The sequence below is a fragment of the Nelumbo lutea genome, chromosome 2, assembly GCF_056320005.1.
Source record: "Nelumbo lutea isolate HS-2025 chromosome 2, American lotus-T2T, whole genome shotgun sequence".
Taxonomy (NCBI): Eukaryota; Viridiplantae; Streptophyta; class Magnoliopsida; order Proteales; family Nelumbonaceae; genus Nelumbo; species Nelumbo lutea.
The window spans coordinates 90917004-90927216 of record NC_142685.1 but is presented as its reverse complement, the minus strand read 5'-3'; the positions used below and the strand labels follow the sequence as shown (position 1 = coordinate 90927216).

The window sequence follows — 10213 nt, the reverse complement described above, 5'->3', positions numbered from 1 at the left end:
CGCCCATGACATTAACTACTAAATTAATTTTCATTATCAATATTTTTAGTTATATAAATTTTCTAAAATAAAAAAAGAAAATCAATTTTTGAAATAAATGTAGATTAGTGAATTTGATAGTTTAAATTTATATTATGTTCTCAAATGTTTTGTAGACAACATTTTTATTTTTAGAAATAATATGTGCTTTTATTTGATTAAATGAAAATATTAATTAATATTTTATCAATATTTTAAGATACATATCATGTACAAATTTATAAAATTTAAGTACTGAAATAATTATTCTATCGTTAAGACTTTTATAGATATGGATTTATTGAGATTAAAAATTATTTTTTGATATAAATGTGGATTTGATAAATTATTTATTCCATTAGTTTATAAAATACTAATTTTGAATATTATAGTTGGAATTATTGGATATAAATATAAGTTATTTGTTTAAATTTTATTGAAATGTGGACATTGAAGTTAATAAATGTTATTTTATTTCAATTGTAAGCATAAAATGAAAGGTGGCTTAGTGATTAAAGGCATGCTTAAGACTAAATACGAGATAACTTGGCTTTGAATGATGACATTCCCTTTTATTAAAAAGAATAATGACTATTGTTAAATTAGTATCCAATGCACCTCTGTATTAGTGTGTATTAGACCTTATCTACCGATATTGTGTAATACACACGGATATGGGTTTGTATGGGACCAATATGCACAATTAGCAAGATACACCCAAATGTAGTGTATCCTATATCGTTAGCATGCAATACCAATACCCCGTACAAGGCATATTGTATTGATATTTTAAACTTGACCACTATAAACCAGGTTCATGTGCAAGTGGATGACTAAGGGTGTAAGTTTTGCTCATTAGGTTGGGTTTAGGGTTAATCCAAACCCAACCTAAGGTGAAAACCTCGAATTTGGGCATGATCCAACCCAAGGTCAAACCTTCTTTTATCAATTTAGGCCCAATTTTAGCTGGGACTAAAGTTGTGTTAGGTCAAACTAAGTTGAACATGGACAAATTGGTTGGGTTTGAAAGAATTTACAAATATATTTTTATATAGCCATCTCTTATTATGGCCTAATTGAAAAGTAGAATTGATTGAAAATATGTATAAATTTCATTTACAAATTTATATATACATATTTCACACATATGAGGTCCTGATGGGCTAGAAACAATGAGTTAGAACATAGGCTACACAACCAACCACATTGTAACATGTCAAAAGAAACAGGAGAGTGGGGATGTTTTGGTACAGTGGCATTATTGGATTTGCATTTTGGGTTATTCAATGCAAATTTGTGAGAAACATGTATTTCCACATCATATATAATTATCATTTCAACTAAAAATGCATGTGTGAGACACACCAAATTTGACATTTTAGATAGAAATACCATGAAAGAGTCATTTCAGATAGAAGTATGATCAATTCAAAACATTTCAATTAGCAATATCTTTCTTTTACAAATAGGAAAATGCCATTATACCAAATAGGGATGCAAATGAATCAGATCGATTTCAAATTGACGTATATCTGAATCTGATCCAAAAACACATCCTAGATGACTAGATCCAATCGGATCCAAAGACCCAATCAGATTTCACAAATGGCAAGTCAAATCCAAATCCATAAAGGATATTGGATATCTGAATCTGATATGATCCAATTTAATTTCTGATAATTTTAATAAATTATTAAAATAAAAACATAAAAATTCATTAATATAAAGAAAAAGCATGCCTTTTTATAAAAAAAATTATAAAAAATGCAATATAAACATATTTAGAAATAATATATAGATCGGATTCAACGGTATAAAGGGTGGTTCAAATTCAATCTGATTTTCAATTGAATCCTCTTATCCAATCCGAAAATTCAATAGGGGTTATTGAATCCATTTTCACCCCTCCAAACACCTCTGAGATAACTCTTACTTTTTAGATTATTCAAACACATCGAATTGAAGTTAACCCGACTCTTAAGAAGAATTGAGAAACAGAGTGCTGAAAGTTGGAATGTTGGAAGCACAGAGAGGTGGTGAAAAAGCATGAAAATTAAAACTGATAGAGTATGATAGAGCCATACATCTGTCAAACTCTATCTTGTACATCTCTATCCCATACACTTGTCAATTTCTATCATGTTCTAACTTACTGCATTCTTATCCTGTATATACTTGTATGATGAAGACTCTTGTACATTGAAGACTCCTGTACACATAGTACTCTTAAGAATCAATATAAATTCAAGTCCAAGAACTCACCAAGATTATCAAGGTGAGATTACTAACTTTTGTGTTCTGTGAGATTATTGATTACAATGTTCTGTTTTATGGTATCAAAGTGCATGTTGGCCTCTTTTGCAAACTCAATCATGTCGATTGTATCTACAAACTCAGGCACTACTAAAGCTGGAGTCACAACTGTTGGGAACATGAATCTGCCAGCTACAACAAGCCATTTAATCTCCATCAAACTAGATCGCATGAACTACTTACTATGGCGATCTCCATTTATGGCTATTCTCAAAGGTTTTATAGCTATGGGCTATGTTGATGGTACTATCCAATGCCCACCTAAGACCATTGAGAATGGTGGTACTTATACCATGAATCCAAATTTCATTTTATTGGAACAATAGGACCAGTTTCTCCTCAATTGGGTTCTTGCTTCTCTCTCAGAAGGTGTTTTGGCCCAGGTTATTGGGCACACAACCTCAAGAAGCGTATGGAATGCCCTGTCAAGACTGTTTGCTTCAAAATCAAAAGCTCATGTGATGCAACTCAGATTTGAACTAACCTATTTGAAGAAGATGAATCGATCAATGGATGATTATCTAGAAAAGGCTCGTTTGATCTCTGATAGCTTTACTTCTATTGGTGAAACAGTCATAGACTCTGAACTGATTCAGTTTGTGCTAGGAGGACTTGGCCCAGACTATGAATCTTTTGTTACTACTCTCTTGCTGAAAGGAGAAGATCTATCATTTGATGACATACATGCTATTCTTCTCAATCATGAGATTCGAATGCAGCACACTAGATCTTTGTTTGATCCAATATCTCCCCAAGCCAATGTTGCAATCCAGAAGCAGTCTCAATCATTCAAAACAGATGGCTACAAATCTAAGTCAAAGCCAGGTGAGCATAAAGATAAGAAACCTAATCCCTATCAAGGGGTTAGGTGCCAGATATGTCTCAAATTCAAGCATACAGCTTACACATGCAGGGCTGGTTTTGATAAGAATTTCTGCCCTGATTCATCTCCTTCTACATACATTGCTGCAACTGGTCCAGTCATTGGTAACCATTGGTACCCAGATTCAAGTGCAAGCCACCATATGACTGTAGACTTGGCAAATCCTCATCTTCAATCTGAATATACCGGACTAGATCAAATAACAATTGGCAATGGAGAAGGTCTGTCTATTGCACATACTATTACCTCTACATTACATGCTTCTGAACATTCCTTTATTTTGAAAGACATACTCTATGTTCCCAACATTACTAAGAATTTACTTTCTTTGGCTAAATTTTCTAAGGACAACAATTGTTTCTTTGAATTTCACCCCAAAGAGTTCTTTGTGAAGGACCGAGAGACAGGCAGAGTGTTACTTCAGAGTCACAGTAAACACAGCTTGTATGAGTTATAGGGGATTTCAAGTGGAGTTACAAATAATGTCCCTCCTCCTACTGCATTCCTTGGGGTGCAGACTTCTATTGATCACTGGCATGAAAGGCTTGGGCATCCTACTGCAAGGCTAGTTCAATATATAATCGCCTCCAATAATTTTCCTCTATCTTCTAATATGCAGATGACATTGTGTCATTCTTGCCCTCTTGGCAAGTCACATAAACTACCATTCTCTTCTAGTTCTACTACATATACATCTCCACTTGAACTTATTTTTAGTGATGTATGGCGAACTTCTCCTATGAACTACATTAATGGATTCAGGTACTATATCGTATTTGTTAATGGCTTTAGCAGATGTTAGTGTGATTTTTCCTCTTGTTCACAAACCATATGCACTTCCTACATTTGTCAAATTTAAACAACAAGTTGAAAATCTATTCAATGTTAAAATTAAATGACTTCAAAATGATGGTGGGGGAGAGTTTAGAAAGTTTCAATCTTACCTTGAGTACTATGGCATTTCTCATCAACTCTCATGTTCACATACGCAAGAGCAAAATGGGATGGTTGAAAGACGTCATCGCCAAATTGTTGAAACAGGACTGGCATTATTAGTAAAGTCCTCAATGCCTCAAGATTACTGGTGAGAGGCCTTTCATGCAACAGTGTTTTTGGCTAATAGACTTCCCATGCCGATACTCAACGTGCAATCACCATTTGAACTGTTGTTCAAACATAAGCCTGATTATGAGTTCTTAAAGGTTTTTGGGTGTTTCTGCCTCTCATATCTTCGGCCCTATTCTTGTAATAAAATGGACTTTCATTCAACAGCTTGCATATTCTTGGGATACTCTGATAATTACAAAGATATCAATGCTTACATTTGCCCTCTCAACGCATTTTTACATATCGGCATGTCCTATTTGATAAAGATGTGTTTCCATTTGATTCTCATGAACCCAAACAGCAATCTTCACCTTTATTGTTTTCTCTTAGACCACCTCCTATGGTAACTCATATCCCTTTAGTGCCATGTTCCACTACTACTATTGCTCCTCCTATGGCACATTCCGTTGACCCACCATTCTCCTTACCACCCTCATCTACATCACTTGATTTGGTATAGTCATGCACCTCACCTTCACCAACTGGTTCTGCTCCATCTTCTTCACCTAAACCAAAAACCAGTACCAGTGAACTTATTTCTCCCTCCTCTGCTAATGATGCTCAAGTGTTGCCCTCCTCTTCTCCTTTAAACTGTCATCCTATGCAGACCAGGAGCAAAAGTGGGATATTCAAACCTAAAACATATATGGCTTCCAAGTATCCACTATCCTCTTTGTCTACTGAACCAACATCATTTGCTGAGGCCAATGCCAGTCCAGAATGGCGAGCAGCTATGCAGTCTGAAATTGATGCCTTACACCACAATCAAACTTGGGTTTTGGTACCCCCCCTAACATCAATTTTGTTGGATGCAAATGGGTTTTTCACATTAAGCAAAACCCATATGGCAGCATCAGTCACTATAAAGCACAACTAGTTGCTCAGGGATTTCATCAACGTCCTGGCATTGATTATACAGAGACATTCAGCCCTATTATCAAGCCCACAACCATACGTGTTGTTTTAAGTACTGCTCTCTCTAGAGGATGGCCTCTTCAACAGCTGGATGTACAAAATGCATTTCTCCATGGAGATCTTGAGGAGGACGTATATATGAAGCAACCTCCCGTTTTGTGGACCCAACCCATTATGACTATGTATGTCATCTGCACAAGTCCCTATATGGCTTAAAACAAGCTCCTCGAGCTTGGTATCAGAAGCTCAGTTCCTTCTTACTTGATGTTGGTTTCAAGATGTCGATCTCTGATTCATCTCTTTTCATAAGGCATTCACCTAACAGTGTCATCTTTATTTTAATATATGTTGATGACATCATTGTGACTAGGTCATCTACTGAGGCTATACAGCTTATCATTCATCAAATGAGAAGTGCCTTTGCAGTTAAAGACTTGGGTCCATTACACTTCATCCTTGGTGTTGAGGTCATTCCTGACAAAACAGGTTTAATCTTATCACAACACTAGACGGGGTAAAACCTGTTTCCACACCAAGTTGGTCCAACATTCTGGATAGCCTCTTGCTTATCCTACTACTTTTCGTAGTATCTTGGTGCTTTACAATATCTGACTTTAACCAGACCTGACATTGCCTTCTCTGTTAACAAAGTTTGCCAATTCCTTCATCAGCCCACCTCTGATCACTAGGAAGTAGTTAAGTGAATTCTATGATCTCTCAAGTCTACGCTTCGTAGTATCTTGGTGCTTTACAATATCTGACTTTAACCAGACCTGACATTGCCTTCTCTGTTAACAAAGTTTGCCAATTCCTTCATCAGCCCACCTCTGATCACTGGGAAATAGTTAAGTGAATTCTATGCTCTCTCAAGTTTACGCTTCTTTTTGAATTGCGGTTGTCTCCTTCTACATCCATTGATCTCCATGCCTTTTTAGATACAGAATGGGCTGGTTGTCCCAATGATAGACGATCCCATGGTGGTTTTTGTGTCTCTATGGGTTCCAATCTCATTTGTTGGTCTTCTCATAGGCGAGCTACATTAGAACTGATTTGGTTGCAGTCATTCCTTCGTGAATTGGGTGTTTCATCTATTACTTCTCCCACCCAATGCTGTGATAATCTTGGTGCGACCTAACTTACAACAAATCCAATCTTCCATGCTCGCACCAAGCATATTGAAATTGGTTATCATTTTGTAAGAGAGCGAGTTGCTAAAAAGGAACTCCACATTCGATTTATTTCCAATCATGATCAGGAGGCAGACATCTTCACTAAGCCCCTCTCTCTTGCTCGATTCAGTATGTTGCGTGACAAGTTGACTATTGTTCCACCCCCGTCAACTTGAGGCGGGATGATAGAGTATGATAAAGTCATACATATGTCAAACTCTATCCTGTACACCTGCCAATTTCTATCATGTTCTAACTTATTGCATTCTTATCCTCTATATACCAGTATGATGAAGACTCCTGTACACATAGTACTTTTAAGAATCAATATAAATTCAAGTCCAAGAACAGACCGAGATTATCAAGGTGAGATTACTAATTTCTGTGTATACACATAGTACTCTTAAGAATCAATATAAAATCAAGTCCAAGAACAGACCGAGATTATCAAGGTGAGATTACTAATTTCTATGTTCTGTGAGATTACTGATTAGAGTATTCTATTTTAAAAACAAATGGACGAGGTGGAATAGCAGGAAATACTTGCAACCCCATTTCTCTCCTTCATTTTCCTATATTTCCAGTTTAACTAACTAACAAAGTCTTTCTTCTTGTTTTTACAGGTCTGTGAGGGGCGTGCAGACCATTCTGATGCCGTTGAATTCATATATGATACGCGAAAAGTATCATATAGATCTCTCTCTGTGATTTTTCTGGGAAACCCATGATCCTACCAACAAAGAATTCTTGATGGTTCCTTCTCCCTTTTCTACATTAACTATGGTTTTAATTTCCCTTTGAAGTTTGGGATTGATACACACTGTTGCAGAATTTTGGGATTAATACACACTATCGATCTGCAAAGTTTTACATGGACGAAGAACAAAGGAAGCAAGTGAAGGAGTCCAAAATCAAATCAACAGCAGTTGAAGCTGAAGAAGACGATAGTCAGTCAAAAAGATAACTCCCGGAGGATCAAGATTTCTGCCTCGCAGAAAACCAACACCGAAAGTATTATTTGCAGAACTGTTGACTTAATGACATGTTGAGATTAAGAAGTACAATTTGCAAACTTAACCTGTAGTGAAGCAAAACTTTTCCAAGCAATGGTTTCGTGGTGTAGTTGGTTATCACGTCAGTCTAACACACTGAAGGTCTCCGGTTCGAGTCCGGGCGACGCCATTTCCTTTTATCTCTAATATTTTACCCAGTTGGCCAGCTGGCTATCCAAGTGCCACATGCTATAGTCCATAGATCCATGGCTATGTTCATGTCTGATAAAACTGAAATTTGAAAAGCAAAAATCTACCTATTTTATTTTGTATTTTATTTTTATTGTTAATATAAATTATTCTTATTTATCATATTTCTTTTGGTTTAATATGATAAAGATATAATATTACAGATGTTAATAGGGGTCAGTGGACCAGTTTTGGATTGGACCCCATCCAAACCAAAATCAATTTGGACACATTGGATGGACCAACAAGACATTGAATTAATGGTCCAAAGCATTTATTGGATTGGATTCGACCTGGCCCATCCATAATGAATTTATATTGGATTGGGTTGGATTGAACCAATATCTAGTCTATTGATAGAAGATAAGAATGAGGTGTCAATGGACCAGGTTTGTGTTAGAATTTATTTAAATTAAAACAAATTTGAATAGAATGGACAGTTCAAACATTGAATTGGACCGGTCCAAAATAAGCATTGGATTGGATTGGATTTTGGACCCGGTCCATTTGTAATGGAATCACATTGGTCTGGATCGGATTGTACCAAATCCAGTCCAAGTGACTACTAATCATTTGATAAATTTTTGTGTTTTTATAATTTTTATTTCTTTCTATTTTTTGAGTTATTATTATATAGTTATGGCATCATGCATTGACCTATCTAACTACTTGAAAGATAAAACAATCACATTTTTGGGAAATTTTAAATTATCTATGCAATTTCCATAATTAATTGCAAAAACTATTATTATTACACTTTTTTTAATATGACAAATCTATATTATATGAGATTTGTTAATTTTTCCATAAATTTTTATATTTTGTTTTTGTAATTTTATTTTATTTATATTATTTAATTATGACATCATTATTTGACCCATTTTTCCAAGTGGTTGGATCATTACGGTGCAAGATGTGCAAGTTGGGCCAAGTTCATACTCAACCTACAAAGGCCAAATTTTTATATTTTTTGTCTCAATTAGACAAAGACCAAGTTCAAAAGTAAGGATATTTTAGTCAAAAATTCTACAAAACTCATTTATTTAAATTAATATAAACATAGGATTTAATGAGAGGAGAAGGGAGTTAATACCTTACATATAAGACTTAATAAGAGGAAATTGATTAGATATAATATAAGGATTATATTCAACAATGGAGATATTTAGTCAAGAAATATTTTGGAATCTATATATCATTCCCACTTTTAATGGTAATATAGATTATTACTAATCAGGACCCGTGCAATGCATGGGCTTTGTTAAAGGAATGTGAAGCAAATTGAACCTTATGATATTGCTAGCCCTGTAATCTTTTATGACTTATTTTCACCTAAGTCAGGCCTACCCATAATCATCCCTAGTCTAACTACAATTTGCTAGACAGTGTATGCCCTTAGCTCGAATCATATGAATGTATATAATCATTTAAAAGTAATATAAGTATATTGTTGTTTCATGATCAAATTTGGTGTGTTTCTGTGAATTGCCCCTTAGGTTAGACACTTATGAGACTCGTGTTAGTTTAAAATATTCTTAGCCATTAGATAGACTTTGGGAGTTTATCCTGACAAGATTGGCACTGGTCTGTTGTCGAGTTGGTAAAGTAGCTTGTCTCAGCTTTTAGGGTTAGACCCCAAGCACAGCTAGTGGATATTTGGAAGAAGCATTGAACCTGGACCAATTTCTAGTTATGCCTTGGTCCTTGGAGATAGATGGAAAAAACTAGAAAGTTGCATTTAACCCTAGACTTGATTATGATACTATACCAGGTTTTGGACCAAACTACTTTTGATATGTCAAGTAGTAAGATCCATCAATGGTCAAATATCTAGGCATGTTGGGGTAGTTTAGGATATTACCCGAGTAGGTGATCATAGTGATAGTATCGACCCCTTTGTTAGACAAAGTGAATATCAAAGTTTACACTCTCTCTGATGGAAACCTTAACCGCCATAAGTGGATTTTACCTATATTTGAAATCCTATTTGCAAAATATATTTATATGTTATATTATTATTTAATGAAAAATATTTTAATCTCGAGATTCGAGTAAAGAGTATGATACTACATTTTGCATTCAAGGAAGAGGTCCTTACCTATGAATAGTGTTTTAATGATTATGGGCTAAGAGGTTAGGTGTAAGAGACCATTACAGTGCTAATTATCTAATGGGCTTCATATTACATATGTCCATCATCCTCGAGTTTTCATAGGGTGGTTGAATTCAATGATCATTTATATTTAAATGTTGGGCCCAAATAGAGCCCAAGCCCGAGTGAGCTTCAGTGGTTTGGCCCAGATTGTCTCCCAGCCCAACTGCAAAGCCTTACTACTGATCGAGCCCTCCATGGCTCTCGTAAGAGTTGGCAGCTAGTTGAATGTGGAACTGGCCTCACAGGTCGAACCTTTCATTATTCCCGTAAGAGTAGGTGACCCGCAGGCAGTAGAGCAACCCCCTTAAGGTGAGCCCCCATGACTCCAATAGGAGTGGGCAGCTAGCAGCTCCAAGAGCAAGTGTAGTATATTTGTGGGGTTGACTCACGAACATAGACCTAAGAGAGTTAA

General features: G+C 35.6%; 1 non-coding gene across 1 annotated transcript; it reads left to right on the top strand.

The window, feature by feature from the left end:
* Positions 1-7513: 7513 nt before the first annotated feature.
* On the top strand, positions 7514-7587 carry TRNAV-AAC (transfer RNA valine (anticodon AAC)). The gene has a single exon. It is a non-coding gene; the product is annotated as a tRNA-Val (tRNA).
* Positions 7588-10213: the final 2626 nt, after the last annotated feature.